This window comes from Mustela erminea, chromosome 10 (assembly GCF_009829155.1).
Source record: "Mustela erminea isolate mMusErm1 chromosome 10, mMusErm1.Pri, whole genome shotgun sequence".
Taxonomy (NCBI): domain Eukaryota; kingdom Metazoa; phylum Chordata; class Mammalia; order Carnivora; family Mustelidae; genus Mustela; species Mustela erminea.
The window spans coordinates 83,903,929-83,916,197 of record NC_045623.1 but is presented as its reverse complement, the minus strand read 5'-3'; the positions used below and the strand labels follow the sequence as shown (position 1 = coordinate 83,916,197).

General features: G+C 43.3%; 1 long non-coding RNA gene across 1 annotated transcript; it reads left to right on the top strand.

Annotated features, from left to right (window-relative positions):
• The first annotated feature begins 1,500 nt into the window (after positions 1–1,500).
• LOC116567174 lies at positions 1,501–9,669 on the top strand. The gene is made up of 3 exons (XR_004276142.1): positions 1,501–1,553; positions 8,820–8,908; positions 9,372–9,669. It is a non-coding gene; the product is annotated as an uncharacterized LOC116567174 (long non-coding RNA).
• Positions 9,670–12,269: the final 2,600 nt, after the last annotated feature.

The following is a 12,269-nucleotide window of genomic DNA, read 5'->3' as shown; positions in this document are numbered from 1 at the left end:
GGCTGGAAGCAAAGGGTTCAAGTCCCACTTAGAGACAGGAATGGAGGAGGCATCTTGGTGGAGGGGAGGCAAGGCCCCAGCCATCAGAGCTGCCATGGTTCAGGACTTAGAAGCAGAAGGAGAAAGCAGGGGCTAGGTCAGAAGACTCTCAGTAGGGGCCAAACACACACGCAGGACAAAGAGGCTGTGGCTTGGGATTGTGAGACCTCTCTCTGGCCCATTTGGCAAGCATGACTTTCTCTCACGAGCCTCTGACCCCTAAGGGCTCCTGCCCCACTAGTGGAACCAACCCCACAAGCCTGACCCATCTTCTCCAGAAGCCCATGGAAATGCTACTCAGGGCTACTGCTCCTCTAAGCCAGAGATAGTTGGGAAAACCTGTGATGGCCTGTGAAGTCAGGAGGACTCACAGTACAGAGCTGTCTCTCAGATGTAGCTGTGCAATTGGCAGACGATCAAGGGAAATCTGGTTTGGCCAGATGGAACTGCCATTCTCCTCCCAACAGGCCGGCAAACCAACTGCTGGGGTGGACTATCCATGGGGAACTTGAGCTTGTATTTGTTCTATCTAGAAGTGCAACGGAGAAGCAGGCAATGTCAACATTATCTGGGAGGTCTTACCCTACAGGGGATAGCCAGTGATACAGTTCCTACCTCATTAACCACAGAGTCCAGTGTTTTTCCTTGGACATCATGGAATGAAAAAGGAAAAAACATAAGGGTCCCCTAGGTCTGGGTTTGAGTCCCAACTCTGCCACTTGTTAGCTGTGTGACTTTGGACAAGGGCCTTTCTTCTCTGGTCCTCAGGGTTTTTTTAACTGTAAAATGGAGAAGAATCATACCAGTTCTAACAAGATCTCATTTTGAGCCTGAATGAAATTCAGATATGTGAAGAATGAGCTTACTGGAAGCTAGTAGTCCTAAGAATTTATGTAACATTAATGTAACATCCATCCATCCATCCACCCACCCAAGCTAGCTACAGTTTCATCCTCTGTTCTAGTAGTTAAGCTGAATCAATAAAGTCTGTATCTGAGGCCTCAGGAGTTTCATGTGTCTGTGGCTGTAGTCCAAAATTAATACAAAATGTCTTTGTGTAGAGCAGCCAACTCTCTCTACTGTGCAACTAACCTGAAGTCCCTAGAGAGAGACTCAGGCAAGAGTGGGAGGGAAGGACAGTCACAGGGAAGAGAACCAAGGTGGAAGGTGGCCTCCATAGGGCTACAACCTCTGCTCACAATCAGGTTGCCCTGGTGACAAGGACATCCTGCTGGTTCCTGGAGGAGCAAAGATGGGGCTCACCCTCTTAGATGCAGTCAACTTCATATGAGAGGAAAGGGGTAAGAAGATAGGGTTGATAACTATGCCACTCACTCTCACCTTCATTCAATTCACTGTCAATCCTGTTCAGATCACAGTGATACGTGGGACTCATCCCTGCCCTCAAAGTTCTGATGGTCTTATACTACCAATCACGTCATGCTGGGCATCTTCCGTGGAGCTCTGGTGAGGTTCTCTCTGGCTGTCAGTCCTCAACTTCAAACATGAGACAGGTACCAATCTGATTCACTTTGGAATTAGAGGTCCATTTCCGATACTCAATACTAACAATTATGTTATTTTTGCTAATTCTACTAAATCTAATTGTTTTGTTATGAGATTTTATTGTCTAAATACAAAAGTAGTTCTTGGTTAATTCAGAAAATTTGGACAACACACAGAAAAACACAAGGGAAATAAAAATAAGTAATCTGCCACCAAGTGAAAAATATATTTGGAAAATACATCTTTCTAGGTACACACACACACACACACCATTTATGGTGTTATCTGTATCGTTCTTATAGCCTGCTTTTTCACTCAGCAATATGTTGCAAACATGTCAGTAAGTATTATTCTATAACTTCATGGCTCCATAGTATCCCATAGTATGGATATTCCATAATGTGTTTAATAAACTGCCTGTGGTTGGATATGCAGATAACTTCCAAGTTTCATTAACATAAATAATTCTTTATCAAATATACTTACACATAAATTGTTGCACATATATTTGCATTGATCATTTAGATGAATTCACAGAAAGAAAATTGCTGAGTTTAAGATCCGCATGCATATTTTTAAGGCTTTTGATAGATATTGTCAAATTGCCCTCTGAAAAGGTTGCATCAAATCACACTCCCTCCAGCAGGCCACAAGAATGCCCAATTTCCCACACTCATTGTTGATTTAATTTGCATATCTTTTGTTTCCAGTGAGGCTGAATGTTTTCTCGTATGTTTATTGTCGATTTGTAATTTTTCTTTAGTGAATTGCCTACTTATGTCAATTACCCATTTTTATTGGGGTACTTATCTATTCCTTCTGAGAGCGCAACCTATAGATCAACCTTTTGTCTATAATATATGTTTATTAGATTTTTCCCCAGTGTGCCATTTCCTTTTAATTTTGCTTATGGTGTTTTTTGACCCAATGAAGATTTTATATTTAAGTAATCAAATTCATCAATCTTTTCCTTTATTGTTTTTGCTTATAAATGCTTGAATGCTTGGTAATACTTAGAAAGACCCAACCACCTTAAGTTTATAAAAACATTCCTCTAGAATTTTTCTCTAATTCTTTCATGGTTTCAATTATTTTATATTTACCTCTTTAACCACTGAATTTTATTCTGTTGTATGTTATGCAAATGCCATAGCTTTACTTTGTTTCCCAAATAGTTAACAGTCCCTCCCAGAGCCAGGTCATCTTTCCTTCCCTAATTTGAAACCCATCTATGCAATTTAAACAATATTTAATGGCTCTACAGGTCACAATGATTCCTCTGAAGGGAGTAACAGATGGAAGAGAGGATGCAGACATGATGCTTTTGTCTTTGCCCCAATTGGGTCCTGCGTGTCCATCACTACTTATCCGAGAATATTTGCAAACCTACAATGTGCATTCTGGAAGGTCTTGGGAGTAGAGGGGGAGTAAGAGCATTTCTGCTCAGTGATTTCCAATGTCTACATCAAATGTGTAGTGGATGTTATGGTGTGCCATCCAAAGGCCGCTGCAGGATTAAGTCACTTACTCCCCAAGTAGTCAGGACTGTTGGCAGCTGATGGCTCTCAAATCCCTTCCTGGGAGTTGTCCTTCCCTCAAAGGGTACTGCCTCACCAGAGGTGAAATGCCTTCTCCAGCGATAGCCCATATCCCATAACTGATCTATGAGTAAAGTCAAAGGCCAGCCCCCTTGTCTTCATTAAGGCTAACTTTGAAGGGTCACTCCAGTTCCAGAGGGTCCAGTAGGATCTGCTGAGATCTCAGTCACAATTACTATGCCCCAACTCAACCTTACCCTCTGCCCAATCCTTTCCCCCTCATTCATCCCCTTCAGGAGTTCTACGAGCATAGCCTCTCATACCTCCACTCTTCCATGATAGACTTCCTGTGTGCACGTCTCTGTCTCCTGAGATGGGTGTAATGTCCTGCTTTTGCTTGGCTGAAGATGATGGATGGATGCAAGGTGGTTCTTGGGGCTGCAGCATGCTGGTATGAGTGAGGTTCTACACAGCAGGCTTGGTGCCATCTTCTTTACCTTTCTCTCTAGAGCTTTATAGTCAGACAGTGTATATCTCCTAGATTATATGATGAGCTCTGAGAAAGAGAAGGACTTTTTGCATCAAAAGGATGAGTTTTAGCTTTAGCAACAGAATTATGGCTTCCAAGTCCTCTCCTAGACAGACTTTCACCAATTAGGCCCAAGCTCAAGGACAAGATACTAATAAATGCCACAGTTTAATTGGTTTGTTCTCACTCAATTCCACCTGGTGGTGCATCATTTCCCTGATATGAACAAAACTGGGTCCTTGTATTTCCAGACTATAAGCATAACTAGCTTCTTCTCTCAAGAATATTTACATAATTGCTTCCATTTCTTGGTCGATTTTGGACATGTGCCTCTGCGCAAATGTCTATAAAGTGTGTGTGTGTGTGTGTGTGTGTGTGTGTTTATGGGAGGCATAAACTTGACACTGAGGGCTGGATTTCTCTTCAGATCAGTCACCACAAAGGAGACAGATGCACAGGAGTTCCTCCTGAGATGTCTATATCTAATCACATTTTGCTTTTTCACTTTTGGCTTCAGCAAACACAACTCAACAGCTCCAGACAATGAGAAGATTTATTATCTTATATTACAACAGTCCAGAGGTAGGGCAGCTCCCGGGTTGATTAATTCAGTGGCCCATAGATGTCATCAAGGACCCAGGCTCCTTTTATACTTTCTGTCTGCTATCCAAAATATCTTTGCTTTGTCCTAAGTCTGGTTCTCTCCAAAGCTGCAGCCATTTCCCGGCATCCTATCTGGGCCTGCTGACACTGGGAAAAAAGACAATGCCTTCTTTTCCATGGGCCTGGCTTCAAGAGCAAGTGAATGTCTCCCAGAAGTTCCCTTGCAGACTCTCTTTTCATTTTACTGTCCAAAACTACTGCCCGTCAGGGGGACAGTAAAATGAAAATTCCTGAGAGTGGAAATAGCCAAGACTGGTTTAGACTCCTTAGGATGCAAGGCCAAAGCTGTGTTCACTTCTCCTGAGGGACAAGGCAACATGGGGAAAGTAGGTTTAGAACAAAACAAGGAGTCCATTGGGAGGGAATAAGGCAGAGGTAGGAATGGATCTTGGGGGTAAGCAATCACCATGCCCTCCATGCTTACCAGTCATGTCAGAAAGGGGGAGCAGGGATGTTTTGTTTCAAGGCAAAGCATGGAAGAGGTGCACGGCAGGGCAGAACCTAAGAGGAGAGGATGAGCTTCACACTCACAGGTGTGTGGAGAACTGCATTCCCTTGTGCTCAACAAGTAGCCCTCCCTGTTGTTCTGCTCCAGGTCCTGGTCTGTTTGACATCAAACTTTGAGCACATTGCCCTCTCCCTCCATTTTCAAAGATTCTCCTCTAGTTGAGTAATTGCAGGATAAGGGGCTGGCAAGGAAGAAGAATAAAGAAAGCCCTAAACAGGGGGGCTGTCTCTGAGCTGCCCACAGACCTTCGAAAGCCTTGAGGCAATCACACACTGCCCCAATCCTTTGGACAGATCTTTAGCATAATCTTTAGACTGTAAAGGTTAGAGCAAATATTAGTAGGGATAAAAGACATCCGAAAGAGGAAGAAGAGGTCACTACAATCAAACACTGAGCTACTATGTTTGTCCCTTGCTTCTTGGCCCAGACAAATGACGTGCTAAGGCATTTAAAAACACTTGCAAAGGCAATTGCCCATCCGTGGTTTGTTGATCTTTGAGGAATCATGCAAGTCTGGTAGCAGCTGTGAGCCTGGAAACAGGCAAATGTCATTCATATTTTCAAAGCCTTGGAAAGGATGAATTCTCTAAGCCATTGTCCGCACCCAGGAAAGTATATCCAGTGCCTGTAGGGGCTGTATATTGAGTGCCCAGACAAGGACTCAAGGTTCACTGTCAAGCTGCACAGGCACATTTAGAACAAGTCATGTCATACTGACCTGATTTCTTTCTTTGTCAGGGACACTTGAGGATGAGAGCAAGGACATGTGGTAGACACAAGGTCAGGCCCTGGCTGCCTCAGCTCAGCCCAGCTACACAAAACAGAAAGTCTTGAGTCTCTCAAGACAATCTCACTCAATCTCAGTGGTAAATTAGGTGCTTCAAAAGTATCTATCTGCTTCACCATTTACTTCCTGCTGGGACATCCCAGCACTATTCACTGAGGACCCTCACACAAGCCAACAGAGCTCCAGAGCCCAGCAGTCATGCATTCACTCCTTCTTCTCTTCAATTACTCTCTCCTCCATCCCTCTGGTAGACATTTATGTGTGCTCACTAAGTGAGAGGAATGATGCCAAATGCCAGGGATATAGTGGGAAGAAGACAGACACAGTCCCTTCCTGCATGGCACTTACAGTCTTGTGTAACCACGTAGGAGGGCCACCGAATCCTCTGCTTTGCATTGGACAAGAAGAGAAGAGTCTTTTCCAAACTTTGAAGTACATCTTCTTAAAATGCAGATTCTGGTTGAGTGGATCTGGAATGGGCCTGAGATTCTGCATAGTGGATAGACTTACAGGGGAAGCTCATGCTGTTCATTATCAGACACACTTTGAGTAGCAAAAAACTAGAACACCACATGTGGCAGCATACTACTTCTCTGTCCGTAGAAGATAAAACCCCAGCCATCTGGGCAACAGTCTTAGAGCAGACGAGCTCCACTCTCCTCCAAGTCCAGTACTTCTTCCTATTCCCGACCTCATTCCAGTCAACATAAGGCTGTCTCCTGGAGGTTCCTTTGCATTCCTGTAGAACCACTGACCTCCAAATAAAATGGAGGAAAAGCATCCAGATATAACCAATTCTACCAATTCCCACTTCTCTTCCTTTCCTGAAGCTGCTCGTTACCATCATCATCTTTGTTATCTTTGATTATTACCATAATCAATTGTGCTCATCACAGCAAACGCTGACACAACCCTTACTATAGACGAGGCATTTTTCTTAACATGTTATGCATTTAAATCTCACAACAAGCCTGTGAGGCAGGTCCTACTAGTAGGTAGGTACCTGTTAAAACTCCTGTTTTCCTGACTGCGGAGTCTAGGCACAGAGTGGTTTAGTAGCTTGCTCAAGTTCAGAGAACAAGCATAAAAACCAGGCTTCCTGGCTCCGGGATGCCCGCTCTCAGCTGCCTTGCACTGCATTTTATCAGAAAGGCTGAAGGCTCTGTATCCCTCCATTGGGAACTTCAGGGGAAAGTGCCAAAGCCCAGTGGGGGAGAGTCTCTGATCGCTCTGGCAGGTCTCTGCTATGGTGCAGTTTGGGAGGAGATGGGAGAAAAGATGCTGAGGACAGGCAGAGAAAGGCAGAGTTAGAATGCACTGATGGGATGGCCTTAAAATCTTGGAGAGATTAGATCTGCCTATTAAATTGCCTGTAACTTGTGGGTGGATTTGGGGAGCAGAGGGGAGGCAGAGGTTTGGAGGGAGGATGTGGCTGTTCTTGCATAAAGAACAGGCACCAAAGACCATTTTTCTGCCTCTTAAAACAGAAGTTGGAAAGTGATACAGTCTGGGCGTGCAGTCTGCGAGTACCCAGAGTCCAAATGGGGAGTTCCCTTCTCGCTCAGTGCACAAACCACTCCCACAGGGTGCCCTGTGGCTGTTCTGCCTGGAAAGGCACCCCAGGGAAAGCAGCCACACATCACTTTATTCTCTACTCCATTTTCTCACTCCCATCCTTTCTTCAAATTAAGAATGATGATGCCCTGAAGGCAGAGGGGACACAGGAGATGAAAACCCCATGAAAAATGAAATAAAGTCATTTAAAATGTATTAAAGAGGCAGCTTGTTTACATTATCGTTGTCCCCAAACAATTTCATAAACTTAAACTCACTTTTAAATTTAGCCGTGGGTTTCCCAAACCCACTTTGATCCATTGGAGTACTTGACAATTACATGGAAACAAACTTCACTCTACATGCACTACCCTTAGTTAAAGCCTCAGGAAGACCAGACCGATAAAAGACTCATTCCATCAACCAGGCCTCAGCTTGGTGCTGGGTGACAAGTGAGCACAGTGGGGTGGGCCATCTGAGCCCTGGGCTATTACTGCTTTGCATGATTTGGAGTGAGCCCAGCACAACCCCCTCCCCCAGGTGTTTTTGACATGAACGTGTGGCTCTCGCTTATTCTATGTCAGGAAGGAAGATAATTCCAGGGTTAAAAGAGCCATGATTTTTCCCTCTTCTTAAAATTTTCCATGTAACCCAAAGTTTGTGATCTTATTATTCTGGAACTCCCTTGTTCACTTACTTCTGCAAAATGGAGGATGAAATTGACCTTGGAGTAATGTGAAAAGAGTCTTGAATCGTCAAGAACACCTAGGTTCTCTTAGTTAAGCCATTCTGCACTAAGTGAACTTGAGTCAGTAATGTCCACTCTCTGGACCCTTGTTTTCTAATCCATAATATAAGGGAGTTGGGCTAAACAGTCTTCAAAAACACTCACCTTCAGTGAATTGGTGAGTACTTTGGGTGACAAGAACTTAGGAGGAGTTGGAAGGATTAGGGCCTAGAGAGGTAGCCAGGAGTCAAATGGTGATGGTGTCTAAGCCACGGGATATGAACTATGCAGCCATACTGGAGGACATGTAGTGGAATCTCATCAACTAAGGAAGCAACCCCACCTTTTCCCTGAGAAATTCTCAGACCAGTCTACAGGGGATATGCACAGGAATGCACATAGCAGCACAGCTGTAGGAGAGGAGTCGGAAGTCAGCTAGGTGTTCTCAGAGGTCAGCGGGGTGTTCAAAAGAGCAGTAGAGGCAATGAAACCAGGTACACCCATGACTGAATGGACAGAATTTGACACAGTGCTGAATGGAAAGACAGGAAATATGACAAGATCTTTAACATGGTACCTCTTCTGTAGATTAAGACAATCTTTATTTTCCAAGGTAACCTAGGAATTCGAGAGTACACATAAAATATATTCATGTGGCCACCTTTAATAAGGAGAGGATTAGTGAGAGAGGAGCACGCATAAATACATTAAATCAGAGTGGGTGTCTATGGATCTTGACATTAGCATCCCACAGAGCAAGGAGTGTTGTGGTAACCTGACCCTTTGTACCTGTGATCCAAACAAGAAGAAACAAAAACCCCACTCTAACAGTGAAAAGTATTCCTCACTTTATCTTGCAGGTGATAAGAAACAAAATGTTTTTTGGTTTTTGTTCTATGTTTTTGATTTTAAACGGGATGGGGTTGGGGGGAGTCCAATTTTCTTTACGTTTTATAATCATTTCTCAGGTGGCTCTAGGGAGAATGGATTGGGAGAGAGAATGTCTGGGGCCCAGGGAGACCAGTGAGGAGGCTGCAGCCAAGTCTGGGAGTAAATGGTAAGACTGGAATGAAGGTCATGGCTGGGTGGGGTCAAAGTTGGGGGGCGGGGCAGGTGAGCCTTCGAAGAAGGGATGAGTTTGTGGGCTGGTGGGTCACCAGGTGGGTCACAGGGGAGGCTAGCTGTGGTGTAAAGAACAATATGGGTCCATTCAGAATCAGGGGCAAAGGGGATATAAAGGTAAAAGCCCCAGTATCCCAGACTCTCTGGAAGAACTCACTGGGAAGCCCAGAGGGAATTTCCCAGAGGCAGTGTTAAGAGATGGTCTCAAACAAGGTACCTGGGGCAGGGAAATAGGGCTATGTATAGCATGGAGGAAGAGGACATGTGTGGTCCCACGGATTTGCACTGGCTCCGGAATTCTGCAAGCCACTGACAGCTTGAAATTTGTCATTGTGGGAGCATTCACACCTTAAACACCAGCAAATTCTTACCAACCAGAGTTCTTTCTTTTTCCTCAGAGAGCTGGTTAACCAGCGCCCCACTGGGGGCTGGTGAGAGAGAAGCTGACCTCAGACTCATTCCGGCAGCATCCTTTACCCACACGTGGAAGCCAAGGCTTGTGTGTGGGGAGATGGGACAGGCGTGAGAAGAGCTCTCCAGAGTGTGAGACCCTGGCACTGGCAGACAAGTGGGACAGAGCCTTGCCTTCCTGATGGAGCTGCCATGGGGCTGGAAGAGGAGCAGAAGCAGCTTGCCTGTTGCTCACCAGGAAGTCCCAGACCTGAAAACTTAGCCGAGTAACTTTCATGGGCCAATTAAAAAAATTGGCATAGGGGCAGTGGCATCAATCAAGTGGGCATAGATGCAACTTTTATTTTGTCATGTGATGGATAGTTATTAGTATTTCATTGTTGCAGAATATATAGAACCATAACTTCTGCTTTGCAATTTCCATAGCATGTTTCCTGTACTCCAGGCAATTTGTATCACATTTCTAACACTTAAAAATGACTCCCTTGTAGAAGAATGAAACTCAACCATTCTCTTACACTGTACACAAAGATAAACTCAAAATGGATAAAAGACCTCAACATGAGACAGGAATCCATCAGAATCCTAGAGGAGAACATAGGCAGTAATCTCTTCGATATCAGCCACAGCAACTTCTTTCAAGATATGTCTCCAAAGGCAAAGGAAACAAAAGCCAAAATAAACTTTTGGGACTTCATCAAAATCAAAAGCTTCTGCATAGCAAAGAAAACAAAGAGGCAACCCACGGAATGGGAGAAGATATTTGCAAATGACAGCACAGACAAAAGGTTGATATCCAGGATCTATAATGAACTCCTCAAACTCAACACACACAAAACAAACAATCATATCAAAAAATGGGCAGAAGATATGAACAGACACTTCCCCAATGAAGACATACAAATGGCTATCAGACACATGAAAAAATGTTCATCATCACTAGCCCTCAGGGAGAGTCAAATTAAAACCACATTGAGATATCACCTTACACGAGTTAGAATGGTCAAAATTAGCAAGACAGGAAACAACATGTGTTGGAGGGGATGTGGAGAAAGGGGAACCCTCTTCCACTGTTGGTGGGAATGCAAGTTGGTGCAGCCACTTTGGAGAACAGTGTGGAGATTCCTCAAGAAATTAAAAATAGAACTTCCCTATGACCCTGCCATTGCACTACTGGGTATTTACCCCAAAGATACAGATGTAGTGAAAAGAAGGGCCATCTGTACCCCAATGTTTATAGCAGCAATGGCCACGGTCACCAAACTGTGGAAAGAATCAAGATGCCCTTTAACGGATGAATGGATAAGGAAGATGTGGTCCATATACACTATGGAGTATTATGCCTCCATCAGAAAAGAGGGGTTTGAAGTGGTGGGGAGTGGGAGGTTGGGGTACCAGGTGGTGGGTATTATAGAGGGCAGGGATTGCATGGAGCACTGGGTGTGGTGCAAAATAATGAATACTGTTATGCTGAAAATAAATAAAAAATAAATCTTAAAAAAATGACTCCCTTGTGGGAACTTGGGAGTAAAGGCAACATAGGCCCCTTTCTCCATCTCAAGTATTGTTTATAATGATATTGGTAACAATGACATTTTATAAATGGTTCCCATGTACCAGGTACCATGCCAAATACTTCACATGCATTTTGCCCTGTGAGAATTACTATTTTTTTTTACTGATATATCATATTTTTAATGGTGTCAATGCACACATATGCATATTTCAGTGGACGGAGATAAAGTAGATTTCATTCACATTTGGCATGTATATAAAATTGTGTATTTTAAACTCTATTTTAAGGTTTTATTTATTTATTTTTTTTAGTTTTCTTTCTTTCTTTCTTTCTTTCTTTCTTTCTTTCTTTCTTTCTTTCTTTTCAGCATAACAGTATTCATTGTTTTTGCACCACACCCAGTACTCCATGCAATCCCTGCCCTCTATAATACCCACCACCTGGTTCCCCCAACCTCCCACCCCCCACCACTTCAAACCCCTCAGATTGTTTTTCAGAATCCATAGTCTTTCATGGTTCACCTCCCCTTCCAATTTCCCCCAATTCCCTTCTCCTCTCTAACTCCCCTTGTCCTCCATGCTATTTGTTATGCTCCACAAATAAGTGAAACCATATGATGATTGACTCTCTCTGCTTGACTTATTTCACTCAGCACAATCTCTTCCAGTCCCTTCCATGTTGCTACAAAAGTTGGGTATTCATCCTTTCTGATGGAGGCATAATACTCCATAGTGTATATGGACCACATCTCCCTTATCCATTCATCCGTTGAAGGGCATCTTGGTTCTTTCCACAGTTTGGTGACCGTGGCCATTGCTGCTATAAACATTGGGGTACAAATGGCCCTTCTTTTCACTACATCTGTATCTTTGGGGTAAATACCCAGTATTTATTTAGGGAAGCTCTATTATTTTTTAAACTGTGTTTAATTTGAATATACCATAACATGATCATTAGAAATGAGCTCATCATTCCAATGAGATGCCAATACCTCAAAATATAAAACAGTAGTTGTATCTGGGTAGTGAAAGTAGGGTGGGTTTTGTTTTTCTCCCCCTCCCCCAACAATCTTGGCTTTATTTAGAAATAATTAACACTTATCACTGTATGAGTTTAAATGCTATGCCATGATGGTTTGATTTACATATATTGTAAAAGGGTGAACACAATGGGCTCAGTTAACATGCATCTTCTTATATAGACACAATAAAAAGAAAAGAAGAAAAAAACCTTTTTTCCTTGTGATGAGAAAATACTAGTTCTCCCAATTCATAAACATGAAATACCTTTCTATTTATTTATGTCTTCTTCATTCCTTCCTTCATCCATGTCTTGTAATTTTCAGGAGTAGAGATCTTTCACCTCATTC